A 19,079-nucleotide genomic window follows, 5' to 3' on the forward strand; every position below is an offset into this window, starting at 1 on the left:
GGGCTATTCTTTCTTTTTTTTCTTTATTCTCTCCCCTTTTCTCTTCGTATTCTCATTTCGTATTCAAGCTGCTTCAATTCTTTTTATGTTCAAGTTGCTTAATCTGTAACTGAATTTTTGCCAAGTCTAATGAGTCGGACTGTATCTCAGACAATTTTAAATGCTCAGCTGCCGCCGTAAGTACCTCCTCTTTTCGTATCCTGTCAGGTAACGTTAACTGCAATGTTTCATACCTTTTTTTAGTCTCTGTTCGTAAGGTACTCCGTGTGACTTTCTCCACTTCCAAAAACTTCTGAACCTCTGCAAGAGCCATTGTCCAAAACACACCCTCTACCTAAACTGGAATACCATGCCTGAAAAGCAGAAACAAATATGCTCACCCCTCACTGTCTTTAAGTTCACGAAGCCAACCCAATCACGAAAGATAGACTTTTACCCCACAAGCCCCAAATTTGTTATGGGCCAGAGTTTAGAGAATACCAAAGTATATCATGGAGTTAACCTGATCTACAACTTTTAATAGATCTTGGTTATGAGGGGTACAAGGGCCCACTTTACAGGTATGATGCAACAGAGATCTTAAGTATTTTTAAAGAAAAGAATGTTTATTCTATGAATCCAGTTAACATTTTATAAACATGTGGTATTATCGGTATTACGGTACCTGATAGGCTGGAGCACCATTAGTGGAAACTGTATGCTTTCTATTGGTTAGGATGTATGGTAGCTCCGCCCTGCTAGGTGGGGTATAAGAGCTCGTGCCACCCCAGCAGCCTTCATTCTGTACCTGAGCTGCTGGGGGAAACATCGAGCTTATTAAAGCCTTCAGTTGGACTACAACCTCGTTTTAATGGTCATTGACCATGCAACAATTTAATAAGCTAGTTTTTTTTAAGAAGAAAGGATGGAGCTCCGAATCAAGCCGGAGTGTCTGCAACTCAGCCCCCACGCAGCGAACTCAGCGGCAACCTTCAAGCACTGGCTGGCGTGCTTTAAAGGGTATCTTGGGATGGCTGAAAACACACCCACGGGAGAGCAGAAACTGCAAGTCTGCACTCATGGGTGAGCCCGGAGATTTACACCCTCATCGAGGAAGCGGAAGAATTCGATGCAGCACTATTCGCCCAGTAAACCAGGTCTATGCCCGGCACCTGCTTGTAACAAGGTGACAAACTCCTGGGGAATCGCTGGAAGAATTCTACCGTGCACACCTGGTGCTGGGGAGAAGCTGCAGCTGCCTGCAAGTTACGGCGAGCGAACACACTGAACTCTTAGTCCGAGACGCTTTCGTGGCAGGTATGCTATCCTCACAAATCCGCCAGCGACTGTTAGAAAAAGACACTCTGGGTCTCAGAGAGGCACGGGCCCTTGCAGGCTCCCTAGACGTGGCCTCCAGGAACGCCTTTGCTTATGTTCCCGACCGCGCGGCAGCCCCCTGGGCAGCGTGAAAACCCTCCGCGGCCGACCCCGAGACTTCCCCCATTCCCCCACAGGCCTGCGCTACAAGGCGGCCTGGCAACCCCGGGGCGCCCCGCTGCTACATTTGCGCGCAGGCCAAGCACCCCCGCCAGCCCTGCCCGGCCTGCGCATCCACCTGCAAGGGATGCGCAAAAAGGGCCATTTCGTGGGGTTATGTCAGGCCCGTGCGGTTGCCGCGGTCTCCGGCGGCGAATGCGGACCACAACCACAAACTTCTCCACGGTCCCCATGCGGCCAACGGTCGACGCCATCTTTCTATTCCAGGGCCACCTGCCGACCACGGGCGCCGCCATCTTGTTTTGTGGACGCCGGGTTGGAGGGCTGGGCGCCGCCATTTTGTGCACCCCCAGCCATGTGCGACTAATGGGAGCCGCCATCTTGGATGAAATCCCAGGACCCCAGCTCGGCTGACCACGCACTGCCCGAAAAGAACTATCAACTGCTGTGATTAGCCTCGGTGACCCTGGATCAGTCCCGGCCTCGAACACTCTCAACTGCTACAATGACCGTATTCATCATCGGGCACAAGACGTCCTGCCTAATCAACTCTGGGAGCACGGAGAGCTTCATACACCCCGACACGGTAAGGCGCTGTTCTCTCCTCATCCACCCCGTTAATCAAAAAACCTCCCTGGCCTCCGGTTAACACACAGTGGAGATAAAGGGGTTTTGTGTAGCAAACCTCACAGTCCAGGGAAGGGAGCTCCAAAATTTCCATCTCTACGTCCTTCCCCACCTCTGCACGGCTACACTCCTGGGTTTAGACTTCCAGTGTAACCTCCAAAGTCTAACTTTCAAATTCGGCGGCCCTATACCCCCCCTTACTGTCTGCGGCCTCGCGACCCTTAAGGTCGAACAGCCTTCCCTGTTTGCGAACCTCACTCCGGATTGCAAACCCGTCGCCACCAGGAGCAGACGGTACAGTGCCCAGGACCGGATCTTTATTAGGTCAGAGGTCCAAAAGCTACTGAGGGAAGGGGTCATTGAAGCCAGTAACAGCCCCTGGAGAGCTCAAGTAATGGTGGTAAAGACCGGGGAGAAGCAGAGGATGGTCATCGACTACAGTCAGACCATCAACAGGTTTACGCAGCTGGACGCGTACCCTCTCCCCCGCATATCCGACCTGGTAAACAGGATTGCGCATTACAAGGTCTTCTCCACGGTGGATCTCAAGTCCGCCTAGCACCAGCTCCCCATCCGCACTAGTGACCGCAAATACACTGCCTTCGAGGCAGATGGGCGGCTCTACCACTTCTTAAGGGTTCCCTTCGGTGTCACCAACGGGGTCTCGGTATTCCAGCGCGAGATGGGCCGAATGGTTGATCGGTACGGTTTACGGGCAACATTCCCGTATCTCGATAATATCACCATCTGCGGCCACGACCAGCAGGGCCACGACACCAACCTCCGAAAATTCCTCCAGACCGCAAAAATCCTTAACCTTACATACAACAAGGATAAATGCGTGTTTAGCACCGACTGCCTAGCCATCCTCGGCTACGTAGTGCGAAATTGAGTTATAGGCCCCGACCCTGAACGCATGCGCCCCCTTATGGAGTTCCCCCTCCCTCACTGCTCCAAGGCCCTGAAGCGTTGCTTAGGGTTTTTCAGCTACTACGCCCAGTGGGTCCACAACTATGCGGACAAGGCACGTCCCCTGATCCAATCCACAGCTTTTCCCCTGTCGATCGAGGCCCGCCAGGCCTTCAGCCGCATTAGAGCAGACATTGCAAAGGCCACGATGCATGCCATCGACGAGTCCCTCCTCTTCCAGGTTGAGAGCGATGCATCCGATGTAGCTCTGGCGGCCACCCTCAACCAAGCGGGCAGACCGGTGGCCTTCTTCTCTTGTACCCTCCATGCTTCCTAAATCCGCCACTCCTCAGTCGAAAAGGAGGCCCAAGCCATAGTAGAAGCTGTGCGACATTGGAGGCATTACCTGGCCGGCAGGAGATTCACTCTCCCCATGGACCAACGGTCGGTTGCTTTCGGTTGCACAGCGGGGCAAGATAAAAAAACGACAAGATCTTGCGGTGGAGGATCGAACTCTCCACCTACAACTATGAGATCTTGTATCGTCCCGGGAAGCTAAATGAGCCTCCTGACGCCCTGTCCCGCGGCACATGTACCACCGCACAAGTGGACCGCCTCCGAGCCCTTCACGAGAATCTCTGCCACCCGGGGGTCACTCGCTTTTTTCATTTTGTCAAGACCCGTAACCTGCCCTACTCCATCGAGGAGGTCAGGACAGCCACCAGGGACTGCCAAATCTGCGGGGAGTGCAAACCACACTTATCCGACCAGAGAAAGCGCACCTGATAAAGGCTTCCCATCCCTTTGAACGCCTCAGCATGGACTTCAAAGGCCCCCCTCCCCTCCACCGACCGCAACACGTACATCCTGAACGTGATTGATGAGTACTCCCGGTTCCCATTCGCCATCCCCTGCCCCGACATGACCGCAACTACCGTCATCAAGGCCCTCCATAGCATCTTTGCACTGTTCGGGTTCCCCGCTTACATACATAGTGATAGGGGGTCCTCTTTTATGAGCGATGAACTGCGTCAATTCCTGTTTAGCAAGGGCATCGCCTCGAGCAGGACAACCAGTTACAACCCCCGGCGTAACGGACAGGTGGAGAGGGAGAATGGAACGGTCTGGAAGACCGTCCTACTGGCCCTACGGTCCAGGAACCTCCCAGTCTCCCGCTGGCAGGAAGTCCTCCCGGATGCCCTCCACTCCATCCGGTCACTGCTTTGTACGACCACCAACCAGACACCTCACGAACGTCTCCTTGTCTTCCCCAGGAAGTCCTCCTCTGGGACCACACTCCCGACCTGGCTGGCAGCACCCGGACCCATCCTGCTCCGAAAACATGTGCGGGCGCACAGGTTGGACCCGTTGGTCAAGAGGGTCCATCTGCTCCATGCTAACCCCCAGTACGCCTTCATGGCGTACACCGACGGCCGACAAGATACGGTCTCCCTACGAGACCTGGCGCCCGCCGGAACCCCATGCACACCCCAACCACCAGTCCCACCCTCCCCTCCACCGGGGCACCTTACAGGAGGATCGGTCATACCGCCGGCCCAGTCGAGGCCCCACCACCCACCGACGCTCCCCGCAGGTGCTCCCTTCCCAGGTCAACCGTTTTCCCCACTAGCGCCGTCTAAGGGTGCCGAAGCTGCCATGGAGATCGAAGCCATGCTCCCGGAGTCACAGACGCCCGCGCCTCCACCGCAGTCACCGCCGAAGCTCCGACAATCACAGAGGACGACCAGGGCCCCCGATCGACTGATTGCTTCATTTTAAATTGTAGACTGTAAACTGTAAACTGATTGCTCCATTTTTAATTGTAAACTGTAAACTGTAAATGTAAATCATCAAATGTACATAGCTATCAGAATTGTAAATAGCTACAAAATACTGTGCGGAGGTATTACGGTACCTCCATAACTAATTCTACCACGTTGCCATGTTTGTAGTATCAGGCCATCACCCCCGCTGGACTCTTTTTTAACAGGGGGTGAATGTGGTATTTTCGGTAATGCAATACCTGATAGGCTGGAGCACCATTGGTGGAAACTGTATGCTTTCTATTGGTTAGGATGTATGGTAGCTCCGCCCTACTAGGCGGGGTATAAGAGCCCGTGCCACCCTAGCAGCCTTCATTCTGTACCTGAGCTGCTGGGGGAAACATCTAGCTTATTAAAGCCTTCAGTTGGACTACAACCTCGCTTTAGTGGTCATTGATCGTGCATCAAAACACACAGTAAACATCTTATTAACTACCAACACAAATACCTCCCCAAAGATACAGTATTCGATAGGTGACCCTTAATAACTTTTCTAATAACATCCAGAAGCCAAACACCCTTTTCCCACAAAAACAGTAGGTTTGAACTCATTACAGAGAAACAGGAATTACTTTGAAGTTATCAATTGGTCTGGAGAAATTCTTTCGCATGCAGAGAGAGAGAGACCAAAAATACACCTTCTTTGTTTGAATGCAGCTCCCAACTGAAAACGAAACAAAAAAACTCAGAGGCACAAAGCAGCTTCCAGCTCAAAATGAAAGTAAAAGACAGAATCACAGCCCAGCTCCACCCACACAGTGACATCACTGCAGCCATTTGATAAAACACCCTTTTCTTAAAGGGACCCTCACATGACCTCGGGGCAGCACGGTAGCCTTGTGGCTAGCACAATTGCTTCACAGCTCCAGGGTCCCAGGTTCGATTCCGGCTTGGGTCACTGTCTGTGCAGAGTCTGCACGTCCTCCCCGTGTGTGCGTGGGTTTCCTCCGGGTGCTCCGGTTTCCTCCCACAGTCCAAAGATGTGCAGGTTAGGTGGATTGGCCATGATAAATTGCCCTTAGTGTCCAAAATTGCCCTTAGTGTTGGGTGGGGTTGCTGGGTTATGGGGATAGGGTGGAGGCGTTGACTTTGGGTAGGGTGCTCTTTCCAGGAGCCGGTGCAGACTCGATGGGCCGAATGGCCTCCTTCTGCACTGTAAATTCTATGTAACCTCTATGACAGTATGTGAATTCAAGGTGACACATCAGGGGTGATGGAAGGGTCGAAAGCCAAAGGGAGACAGGGGGCACTCGCCCTTGCAACTTGTAGGAGATCATTCATTTTCTTTCTGCTTTGAATCCCCATCCTCTTGGTCAGGCTGCAGGCACTGACCAGTGCTGCCACCGTGTCTTAGGTGGATTTTGTGACCTTGCTGGAGGGCCTCCTGCAAACCCGTGGTAAATTGTGGCTTACCACTCCTCCACGGCATCCAGTAATTGCACGAGGGTCTTCTAGCTGCCATCCTCCTGATTTGAATGAGAGTGAGTGCAGTGGAGCCGTTTAAATACAACGCCCCTTGATTTAAATGCTCAGAACACACCGGGGGTTCTTTCCGAGACCCACTTTTACCAACCGGCTGACCTTTTGGACCCACGCCGGCCGACTTTCGCGACCCACGCCGGCCGGCCTTCGCGACCCATGCGGGTCGAACTTCGCGAGCCACACTGGCACACCCTCATGACCCATGCCAGCTAACCATCACAACACACCATCATTGCTTACCTTTAATGTGACATGTGAGCCTGCTTGGTCCTCATGATCTCACTTGCTTTTTCAGTTCAATGTTACATTTCTGCTAAGGACTTCAGATGACGATTTAGGCTGCATCCTTTCAAAGATATTCAAGAGATTTGTCCTCGAACTCGCCATGCGTGTCTTCAAATGCGTGAGAGGTTTTGAGGGTTTTAAACTTTCATTTGGCAGTACTTCCCTGCATATAACACACATGGGCTGGGATTTTCCTGGAATTGGCGGGGCGGCCCGTACCGGCACCAAGAGCGGCGTGAACCACTCCAGCATCGGGCCGCCCACAAGTTGCGGAATCCTCCGCACTTCCGGGAGCTAGGCCGGCGCTGGAGGGATTGCCGCTGCACCAACCGGCGCCGAAGGGCCGCCGCCATGTTTCCTGTGCATGTGCAGGGGGGTTCTTCTCCGTGCCGGCCATGGCAGGGCCTTACAGAGGCCGGCGTGGCGGGAAAGAGGGCACAGGCCCTCCCGCAGATCGGTGGGCCCCGATCTCAGGCCAGGCCACGGTGGGGGCCCCCCCCGGGGCCGGATCCCCCGCGCCCACCCGAGGACCCCGCTAGACGGCCGACAAGCCAGGTCCCTCCAGAATGGACCATGCCCATTTCATGCCAGCGGGACTGGCCAGGAACGGATGGCCTCTCGGCCCATCGGGCCTGGAGAATTGCCGAGGAGGCCACTGCCAACGGCCCCCGACTGGCACGGCACAATCCCCGGTGGGGGTCGGCGAATCCCTCCCATGGACTTTGCACCCTGATTTGCATTGGCACAGTTAAAGCCATGCCTCAAGAGGTGGCATCATGGTATTGTAACTGAACTGGTAAACCAGAGCTCCAGGCTAATGCTCTGGGGACCCCGGTTCAAATCCCACCGCAGTAGATGGTGAAATTTGAATTTGACATTTGATGCCGACGTCCCATGAACGAACAAAAAAAAATCATCTTTATACTGCTTTGTTCCCAATTTTACTTTCTTCTCAATGGGTTGCTCACCGGGGGCCCTGGAGATCCGTATACAGCGCATACCAGCACTGTTTTGTCCTTCCGTGGACTCTCCTGTGAAACTCTCTCCAGCAGATTCAGTTTTGAGATCCTGGCCTGTTTGTGTCTCTGGCCCTCTCTTCCTTATTACAAAATGATCCATCTTCAGTTCTTCACACTGTCCTGTTGCTTGCTTGCTGGCAGCTACAAAGTGGAGAAAATGTTCCTCCATAATTTTGCGCCCAAAGCAGGGATGTACAGGGTGTGTGACCTTCTCTCTGCCACCTCTTCTGGTGGAAAGACTCCATAGTTTGTTTTGAAAGGCTGTCATGGCCAGCATTCTCAACTAAAAAGCTGGTCGCTGTACCTGTTTTTTCCAAGTACATGACATTTTACTGCTGAAAATTAAAACAATGTCAGTTGAGCATGCGGATCCTGACATTTACACAAAATCTTTGTTTCAAATATATTCCCATTTCTTTAGAAATTTACCAAGTATCGAAAAAAGTACAAACTTGTTTTTACTTTATAAATTATGACTTTAGATGAGATGAAGTAGCTTGTCAAACACGCACAATGTCACATTATTGTCATAATATCCACCAGTATATCATGGTGCAGACACACACTGATGGACACACAGTGGGACCAATCAACACACACAACAGCGCAGCCAATCACCAGTGAGAGCACACGCACTATAAAGACAGGAGGCATCAGAGTTCCCGCTCATTCGAGTAGCAGCTAGCTAGGAGGGCAGAGCTCACAGCCTGCAATACAGACATTCACCATGCGCTGAGTGCATCGACTGGTTAGGACAAGGCAAAGGTCTTTAGTTAAAGCTAGTATCGTATTAACCCACAGTCTGAGTATGTTTAAACAGTTAATGATTCAATAAAATAGTGTTGCACTATTTCAAGTGTTGGTGACCTGTATGTGATCCAGAACACCCAAAACACATCATGACACCAGGTGTCGTGGGATATTAGCACTTCTTAGACTGACCTGCAAGTGATCTGCCTTCCACCAGCATTCCGTCATCCTGCAACATGGACAACATCAGCCCGCCGCCGCCGCTCTGCATCGCCGGCAACCTCGGGCCGACTGGAAGATTTTCAATCAGCGCTTCCAGCTCTTCCTCAAAGCCATGGACAGGGAGGGCGCCTCGGACACCAGAAAGATTGCTCTTCTCCTATCCACGGCCGGGGACCATGCCATCCACATTTTCAACTCTCTCACCTTTGCAGATGACGAAGATAAGACAGAAGTTCAAGACGGTCCTCCTCAAGTTTGACACTCACTGCAGCGTAGAGGTGAATGAAAGTTTCGAACACTACGTATTCCAGCAACGTTTGCAGGGTAAGGATGAACCTTTCCAATCCTTTCTCACACACCTCCACATCCTTGCGCAGTCTTGCAGCTACGGCTCCATGATACGCGACCAGATCGTTTTCAGTGTTCAGTCGGACCCCTTACGTCAGCAGCTCCTCAAAGTAAAGCAACTCACTCTAGCGACCGCCATCGAGACCTGTGTCTTACATGAAAACGCCACGCGTCGGTATTCCCATATACAAGCGGCTGAAACAGCACGGCAAGGTCCCCACGAGGCGGAACGGGTCCAAGTGATTGAGCACCTCCAGGGCCTCAGCCTGGATGAGGGCGGCCATTTCGCACACATTACGCGGACTGCTGCGCTTGTGCGCACCAAACGAGGGGACGGCGACCTTGAGGAACGTAATCCGCAGGCGCGCACCACGTACAACCGCACCGCGCATGCGCGGTGGTGCAACAAACGTGCTGACGTCCCGACGTGCGGCAACTGTGGCTCCGCCCACTGAAAGCGTCAATGTCCCGCAAAATCTCGAGAATGCCTGCGATGTGGAAGACTTGGCCTCCATGCTGCCTTCTGTCGAGCAGCTCAGCCTGCCAATTCATATCGCTTCAGCCAGCCTCGCAGGAATGTTCGGGCAATTCAACCCACGAGTCCGATGCAGACCTCCCACACAGCAGTGACACCGAGGACCCGAAGGCGCCTTTTCGAGTCAGTGTCGTAACAAAAAACAGGCTGTCCCCGAAGCAAAGACACCGGCCGCTGTCGGTATACAGCATCGATCCAGACGATGAGTGGTATGCCACCCTGACAGTCAACCGGTCCCAAATACGATTCCGCCTCGACACTGGTGCCTCTGCCAATCTCATGGCGTGGTCTGCTTTCCAAAGCCTTTGTGTCAAACCAGCCATCCTGCCATCGGTCTGGCAGCTATGGGACTACAATGGCAACATCATTCTTGCTACCGGCTCGTGCCTACTTGAAGTGACGCACAAGTCACGAAAGCCATCCTTCCTTTCGAGATTGTGGGCTCCTCGAAGGACTCCCTGCTTGGCGCACAGGCATGCAAGTTGCTGAACCTCGTTCAAAGAGTTCACTCTCTCTCTCCTGATGACAGATCTGCCTTCCAGGATGCTGACTTCAGGGCGCAAATCGACGCCATCATCGACCAGCACCGCGATGTTTTCGAAGGCATGGGCACGCTCCCATATACTTACAAGATCCTATTCAAACAGAACTCCACGCCTGTGGTGCATGCACCTCGCAGAGTCCCAGCACCCCTCAAGGACCGCCTCAAGCAGCAGCTGCAGGATGTCAAAGACCAAGAAGTGATCGCCAGAGTTACGGAACCAACCGACTGGGTCAGTTCCATGGTGTGCGTAAAAAAGCCTTCCGGCGAGCTTAGAGATGACTCGTGCCAAGCTCTTCACCAAACTTGACGCCTCGAAAGGTTTCTGGCAAAATAAGCTCGACAAATCCAGCAGGAAACTGTGTACCTTTAACACCCCGTTTGGCAGATAGTGTTACAACAGGATGCCGTTTGGGATCATATCGGCTTCAGACGTGTTCCACAGGATCATGGAACAAATGATGAAAGGCATTGAAGGTGTTCGCGTCTATGTCGATGACATAATCATTTGGTCCACCACCCCGCAGGAGCATGTCAGTCGCCTCCAGCGCGCGTTCAAACGCATACGGGAGCAGGGCCTACTCCTCAACAGAGCCAAATGCTATTTTGGTCAGACGGAACTCAAGTTTCTAGGGGACCACATCTCCCAGTTGGGTGTGCGGCTGGATGCGGACAAGGTGGCTGCTATCACAGCCATGAAAACGCCAGAGGACAAGAAGGTGGTCCTCCGATTTCTGGGCATGGTCAACTTCCTAGGGAAGTTCATCCCGAACCTCGCCTCTCATACCACGGCTCTCAGGAACCTGGTCAGGAAGACGACAGACTTCCAATGGCTTCCTGCCCACGAGCGCGAATGGAGAGAACTCAAAACCAAACTCACCACGGCCCGGTCTTAGCTTTTTTTTATCCAGCGAAAGAGTCAAAAATGTCGACCGATGCCAGCCAGTCTGGCATTGGGGCGGTGCTCCTGCAACGCGATGAGGCCTTATCATGGGTCCCCGTTGCATATGCGTCACGCGCCATGACCCCCACGGAACAGCGCTACGCGCAGATAGAAAAGGAGTGCCTGGGCCTTTTGACCGGTGTCGTCAAGTTTCATGATTATGTGTACGGCCTTCCCCAATTCACCGTCGAGACCGACCATCGCCCGCTGGTCAATATAATACAGAAAGACTTGAACAACATGACACCTCGCCTCCAGCGTATTCTGCTCAAGCTCCGGCGATACGACTTCCAGCTGGTATACACCCCGGGCAAAGACCTAATCATTGCTGACGCTCTCTCCAGGGCAGTCAACACTCTGTGTGACCCAGCGGGATTCGTCTGTCTGGTTGACGCCCATGTGGCCTTCGTGGCCTCCAATCTACCTGCCACGGATGAACGCCTCGTCCAAATTCGCCGCGAGACAGCGGCTGACCCTTTGCTACAGCGTGTCATGTGCCAGCTAACGGACGGGTTGCTCAAGGGCCAATGTCCGCAGTTCTACAACATCTGAGATGATCTGGCGGTAGTCGATGGTGTTCTCCTGAAGCTGGACCGCATTGTCATCCCGCACAGCATGCGCCAGCTCATCTTGGAACAGCTACACGAGGGCCATCTTGCCGTGGAAAAGTGCCGCCGACGGGCCCGAGAGGCTGTGTACTGGCTCGGCATCAATGGCGACATCACCAACACAGTGCTCAACTGCCCCACTTGTCAGCACTTCCAGCCGGCCCAACCACGTGAGACCCTACAGCCCCATGAGTTGGTCACGTCCCCTTGGTCCAAGGTCGGCATCGACCTGTTCCACGCGCTGGGCAGGAACTATGTCTTGATTGTAGACTACTTTACAAACTACCCGGAGTGGTACGTTTACACGACATCGGGCCGTTCCCCTTCAAAACAAGTATACCATTTTGGATGCTGTTGGGGGGGGGATGACCTACCGGGGGAAGGCCCTTGCGGCCAGGTCTCTGGCACTGAGTCTGGCTCTGGGGCTCAGATGGGAAGGGGGGAGAATAGAAAAGCAATAGTTGGAGGAGATTCAATGGTTAGGGGAATAGATAGGAGATTCTGTGGTCGCGAGCGAGACTCACGGAAGGTATGTTGCCTCCCGGGTGCCAGGGCCAGGGATGTCTCGGATCATGTCTTCAGGATCCTTAAGGGGGAGGGGGAGCAGCCAGAAGTTGTGGTGCACATTGGTACCAACTATGTAGGTAGGAAAAGGGGTGTGGAGGTAATAAACAAGTTTAGGGAGTTAGGCTGGAAGTTAAAAGCCAGGACAGAGTTGTCATCTCTGGTCTGTTGCCGGTGCCACGTGTTAGCGAGGCTAGGAATAGGGAGAGAGTGCAGCTGAACACATGGCTGCAGGAATAGTGTAGGAGGGGGGGCTTCAGGTATTTGGATAATTGGAGCGCATTCTGGGGAAGGTGGGACCTGTACAAGCAGGACGGGTTGCATCTGAACCAGAGGGGCACCAATATCCTGGGAGGGAGGTTTTCTAGTCCTCTTCGGGAGGGTTTAAACTAATTTGGAAGGGGAATGGGAACCGGATTTGTAGTCCAGCAACTAAGGTAGCCGATATTCAGGACGCCAAAGCGTGTAATGAGGCAGTGGGGAAGGGAACACTGACAAAGGAGAGTACTTGCAGACACGGAGATGGGTTGAAGTGTGTATACTTCAACGCAAGAAGCATCAGGAATAAGGTGGGTGAACTTAAGGCATGGATCGGTACTTGGGACTACGATGTGGTGGCCATCACGGAAACTTGGATAGAAGAGGGGCAGAAATGGTTGTTGGAGGTCCCTGGTTATAGATGTTTCAATAAGATTAGGGAGGGTGGTAAAAGAGGTGGGGGGGTAGCATTGTTAATTAGAGATAGTATAACAGCTGCAGAAAGACAGTTCGAGGAGTATCAGCCTACTGAGGTATTATGGGTTGAAGTCAGAAATAGGAAAGGAACAGTCACCTTGTTAGGAGTTTTCTATAGGCCCCCCAATAGTAGCAAAGATGTGGAGGAACAGATTGGGAAACAGATTTTGGAAAGGCGCAGAAGTCACAGGGTAGTAGTCATGGGTGACTTTAACTTCCCAAACATTGAGTGGAAACTCTTTAGATCAAATAGTTTGGATGGGGTGGTGTTTGTGCAGTGTGTCCAGGAAGCTTTTCTAACACAGGATGTAGATTGTCCGACCAGAGGAGGGGCACTATTGGATTTAGTACTTGGTAATGAACCAGGGCAAGTGATAGATTTGTTAGTGGGGGAGCATTTTGGAGATCGTGGCCACAATTCTGTGACTTTCACTTTAGTAATGGAGAGGGATAGGTGCGTGCAACAGGGCAAGGTTTACAATTGGGGGAAGGGTAAATACGATGTTGTCAGACAAGAATTGAAGTGCATAAGTTGGGAACATAGGCTGTCAGGGAAGGACACAAGTGAAATAGGGGCTGTTTAGAAGTCGCTGGTTTTGAAAGCAGACCAAGGCAGGCCAGCAGCATGGTTCAATTCCTGTAACAGCCTCCCCGAACAGGCGCCGGAATGTGGCAACTGGGGGCTTTTCACAGTAACTTCATCTGAAGCCTACTTGTGACAATAAGCGATTTTCATTTTTTTTTCATTTTTCAAATGTGGAACTTGTTCAAGGAACAGGTACTACGTGTCCTTGATATGTATGTCCCTGTCAGGCAGGGAAGAGATGATCGAGTGAGGGAACCATGGTTGACAAGAGAGGTTGAATGTCTTGTTAAGAGGAAAAAGGAGGCTTGTGTAAGGCTGAGGAAACAAGGTTCAGACAGGGCGTTGGAGGGATACAAGATAGCCAGGAGGGAACTGAAGAAAGGGATTAGGAGAGCTAAGAGAGGGCATGAGCAATCTTTGGCGGGTTGGATCAAGGAAAACCCCAAGGCCTTTTACACATATGTGAGAAATATGAGAATGACTAGGGCGAGGGTAGGTCCGATCAAGGACAGTAGCGGGAGATTGTGTATTGAGTCTGAAGAGATAGGAGAGGTCTTGAACGAATACTTTTCTTCTGTATTTACAAATGAGAGAGGCCATATTGTTGGAGAGGACAGTGTGAAACAGACTGGTAAGCTCGAGGAAATACTTGTTAGGAAGGAAGATGTGTTGGGCATTTTGAAAAACTTGAGAATAGACAAGTCCCCCGGACCTGACGGGATATATCCAAGGATGCTATGGGAAGCAAGAGATGAAATTGCAGAGCCGTTGGCAATGAACTTTTCGGCCTCACTGTCAACAGGGGTGGTACCAGGGGATTGGAGAGTGGCGAATGTAGTGCCCCTGTTCAAAAAAGGGACTAGGAATAACCCTGGGAATTACAGGCCAGTTAGTCTTACTTCGGTGGTAGGCAAAGTCATGGAAAGGGTACTGAAGGATAGGATTTCTGAGCATCTGGAAAGACACTGCTTGATTAGGGATAGTCAGCACGGATTTGTGAGGGGTAGGTCTTGCCTTACAAGACTTATTGAATTCTTTGAGGAGGTGACCAAGCATGTGGATGAACGTAAAGCAGTGGATGTAGTGTACATGGATTTTAGTAAGGCATTTGATAAGGGTAAGGTTCCCCATGGTAGGCTTCTGCAGAAAGTAAGGAGGCATGGGATAGTGGGAAATTTGGCCAGTTGGATAACAAACTGGCTAACCGATAGAAGTCAGAGAGTGGTGGTGGATAGCAAATATTCAGCCTGGATCCCAGTTACCAGTGGCATACCGCAGGGATCAGTTCTGGGTCCTCTGCTGTTTGTGATTTTCATTAATGACTTGGATGAGGGAGTTGAAGGGTGGGTCAGTAAATTTGCAGACGATACGAAGATTGGTGGAGTTGTGGATAGTGAGGAGGGCTGTTGTCGGCTGCAAAGAGACATAGATAGGATGCAGAGCTGGGCTGAGAAGTGGCAGATGGAGTTTAACCCTGATAAGTGTGAGGTTGTCCATTTTGGAAGGACAAATATGAATGTGGAATACAGGGTTAACGGTAGGGTTCTTGGCAATGTGGAGGAGCAGAGAGATCTTGGGGTCTATGTTCATACATCTTTGAAAGTTGCCACTCAAGTGGATAGAGTTGTGAAGAAGGCCTATGATGTGCTGGCGTTCATTAACAGAGAGATTGAATTTAAGAGCCGTGAAGTGATGATGCAACTGTACAAAACTTTGGTAAGGCCACATTTGGAGAACTGTGTACAGTTCTGGTCGCCTCATTTTAGGAAGGATGTGAAAGCTTTGTAAAAGGTGCAAAGGAGATTTACCAGGATGTTGCCTGGAATGGAGAGTAGGTCTTACAAGGAAAGGTTGAGGGTGCTAGGCCTTTTCTCATTAGAACGGAGAAGGATGAGGGGTGACTTGATAGAGGTTTATAAGATGATCAGGGGAATAGGTAGAGTAGACAGTCAGTGACTTTTTCACCGGGTGGAACAAACCATTACAAGGGGACATAAATTTAAGGTGAATGGTGGAAGATATAGGGGGGATGTCAGAGGTAGGTTCTTTACCCAGAGAGTAGTGGGGGCATGGAATGCACTGCCTGTGGAAGTAGTTGAGTCGGAAACATTAGGGACCTTCAAGCAGCTATTGGATAGGTACATTGATTACGGTAAAATGATATAGTGTAGATTTATTTGTTCTTAAGGGCAGCACGGTAGCATTGTGGATAGCACAATTGCTTCACAGCTCCAGGGACCCAGGTTCGATTCCGGCTTGGGTCACTGTCTGTGCGGAGTCTGCACATCCTCCCCGTGTCTGCGTGGGTTTCCTCCGGGTGCTCTGGTTTCCTCCAACAGTCCAATGCTGTGCAGGTTAGGTGGATTGGCCATGATAAATTCCCCTTAGTGTCCAAAATTGCCCTTGGTGTTGGGTGGAGGTGTTGACTTTGGGTAGGGTGCTCTTTCCAAGAGCCGGTGCAAACTCAATGGGCCGAATGGCCTCCTTCTGCACTGTAAATTAAATGATAATCTATGATTAATCTCGGACAAAGGTTCGGCACAACATCGTGAGCCGAAGGATCTGTTCTGTGCTGTATTTTTCTATGTTCTATGTTTATCACATCGTCTGCAGTCTTCCGTGCCTGCAAGGACACCTTTACTCGACACGGCATCCCACTCACTGTGATGTTGGCCAATGGTCCCTGCTTCGCAAGCCAGGAATGGTCCAACTTTGCCAGGAGGTACAACTTTGTGCATGCGACATCCAGTCCCCTGTGCCCCTATCCAACGGCAAAGCGGAGAAGGGCGTCCACATAGTCAAACGGCTCCTCTGCAAGGCTGCCGATGTTGGGTCCGATTTCTACCTCGCCCTGCTGGCCTATTGCTTGGCCCCACTGTCCACTGGCCTGTCGTCAGCCCAGCTGCTCATGGGTCGCACCATGAGGATGACGGTGCCGTCCATTCATATCCCAGACCTCGACCACGTTCCGGTCCTTCAACTAATGCAACTGTCTCGTGCACAGCACAAGGTGGCTCATGACTCCCGTGCAGCTGATCTCCCTGCTCTGGCTCAAGATGACAACGCCCATATCCATCTTCCGGATGGTGGCTGGTCTGCAACCGCTGTGGTCCTTCGGCAGGTGGCCCCCCGCTCGTTCCTGGTTCGTCTACCGGATGGCTCCATTCTGCGCCGCAATCGACATGCCCTTCGTCTCGTTCCGCGTTCGCTACGTGATCCTCCACCATTGCCACACCCTCCTGTTGACCCTGACCTGGACTATGCAGAGATTCCGGTCACTCGGCATCCTCCTCACTCTGACGCAGTCCAGCCCACTCCTCAGCCGGCGGCTCTCGCCCCACCCTTTGAGGCGGTCAACCAGAATTTGTCGCCCACCTCAGAGACTTAATTTGTGAACTTTGTGGACTTATGGGCTTTCTGATTTGTTCTGTTCTTCCGTTTAATCGTTCAAGTGGTTTGTATACAGTGTTCATCTCGTTATTCTTGTGACACACTGTTTTTCTGCACCAGGCACCTTCCCATGTAAATAGCTTAGTTTTTATGTACATAGTCCTGTAAATATTTTGCACACACGTAGTCAGGAACATTCACAATACACTATTTATTGCCATGCAGGTACATTTTTTATCAAAGGGGGATGTCATAATACATACCAGTATAGCATGGTGCAGACACACACTGATGGACACACAGTGGGACCAATCAACACACACAACACTGCAGCCAATCACCAGTGAGAGCACACGCACTAGAAAGACAGGAGGCATCAGAGTTCCCGCTCATTCGAGTAGCAGCTAGCTAGGAGGGCAGAGCTCACAGCCTGCAATACAGACATTCACCATGCGCTGAGTGCATCGACTAGTTAGGACAAGGCAAAAGTCTTTAGTTAAAGCTAGTATCGTATTAACCCACAGTCTGAGTATGTTTAAACAGTTCATGATTCAATAAAATAGTGTTGCACTATTTCTAGTGTTGGTGACCTGTATGTGATCTAGAACACCCAACACATCAATTATTTCTTACTGGCCTCCTTGGTTCCCTGCACATAGTCTTATGAAAATTAAACTATAGCTCATCATGTTTCAATGACCTGGCACTGAGTTTGATAAAGACACCCTCCATTACAGTCCAGTCATTGTTGGCATTGGGGTTGAATGTGCCATGGACCTCAAGCTGGCCTTGGATTGGATGACAATATTGCTATCCAGTTATCATTAGAAAGACCTGGGTGCCTGCATGTTTGAAGTGTACAGCATCATCTCGCTCCCATCTTGTATAGAACCTTAGTTAGGCCACACTTGGAGTCTAGTGTTCAATTCTGGTCGCCACACTACCAGAAGGATGTGGAGGCTTTAGAGAGGGTGCAGAGGAGATTTACCAGGATGTTGCCTGGTATGGAGGGCATTAGCTATGAGGAGCGGTTGAATAAACTTGGTTTGTTCTCACTGGAACGACGGAGGTTGAGGGGGCGACCTGATAGAGGTCTACAAAATTATGAGGGGCATAGACAGAGTGGATAGTCAGAGGCTTTTCCCCAGGGTAGAGAGGTCACTTACCAGGGGGCATAGGTTTAAGGTGAGAGGGGCAAGGTTTAGAGTAGATGCACGAGGCAAGTTTTTTACACAGAGGGTAGTGGGTGCCTGGAACTCGCTGCCGGAGGAGGTGGTGGAAGCAGGGACGATAGTGACATTTAAGGGGCATCTTGACAAATACATGAATAGGATGGGAATAGAGGGATACAGACCCAGGAAGTGTAGGAGATTGTAGTTTAGTCGGGCACCATGGTCGGTTTGGCTTGGAGGGCCGAAGGGCCTGTTCCTGTGCTGTACATTTCTTTGTTCTTTGTTCTTTGTGCTTTTGTTCCGCTGCATGCACTATCCAAACATCCAAATCATCTCCTTCTCCATTCTCACCAAAAGCACTTACTTCCTATTTTGCAGAGTGTGGTGACACAGAGTGATGACTGTGTAGGTTTCTTCCAGTGTTTACATGTGTCAGTGTATTGACTGGCCACATTTGATCGGTATTCTTCACTGACAAACCTGGCCTGGCTTCCCTCTCACTGTCCAGCAGTTGTTACTGTCGTCAGGTGCATCCACCCCAGTCACAGACTACTGACCATTTCTCGACCCATACTTCACATCATGGGATTGGAAGTGGGTATTGTGCTGGCCGCTGAGCAGCTTTACCATGGAGCCGCAGGTCACATACTGCTGATCAGTGGTGGGGGACGAGCTGACCAGTGTGCAGAGGGTGAGCACAAGTGCGGAGTTCCAAGATGTGGCCACCACTGTTAGCATTGCGTGCCCACCTGGCCATCCATCAGCCCCTGTACTCCCCCTCCATGCGCAGTGACCAGCAAACAGCCCAGCCTCCTGTCGCCCCGCCCCTCGAACGCCCCAGCCAATTGGAGACTTCCCGCAGCCAAAGTTCTTCATACCCTGTCGTAGCTGTTGGGCCCTTCTCCCATGATCGGGATCACCACGACTGATCGCTTGGGTCGCGATCCTGAGTTTGAAAAATCCTGTACTAGATTGATACCAGGAATGAGGAAAGTTGGACAAACTGGGTTTGTTTCCACTGGAGTTTAGGAGAGTTAGGGGTGACTTGACTGAAGTATATAAGA

At 51.4% G+C, this 19,079-nt stretch overlaps 1 long non-coding RNA gene and 1 pseudogene across 1 annotated transcript in view; one reads left to right on the forward strand and one right to left on the reverse strand.

The window, feature by feature from the left end:
• LOC140425754 (uncharacterized) overlaps window positions 1-19,079 on the forward strand; it is a 186,639-nt gene that overhangs the window by 17,668 nt on the left and 149,892 nt on the right. The gene's annotated exons all lie outside the window — the stretch shown is intronic.
• Window positions 17,519-18,753, reverse strand: LOC140425753 (stromal cell-derived factor 2-like; annotated as a pseudogene).

This window comes from Scyliorhinus torazame, chromosome 6 (assembly GCF_047496885.1).
Source record: "Scyliorhinus torazame isolate Kashiwa2021f chromosome 6, sScyTor2.1, whole genome shotgun sequence".
In the NCBI taxonomy this organism is placed as follows: domain Eukaryota; kingdom Metazoa; phylum Chordata; class Chondrichthyes; order Carcharhiniformes; family Scyliorhinidae; genus Scyliorhinus; species Scyliorhinus torazame.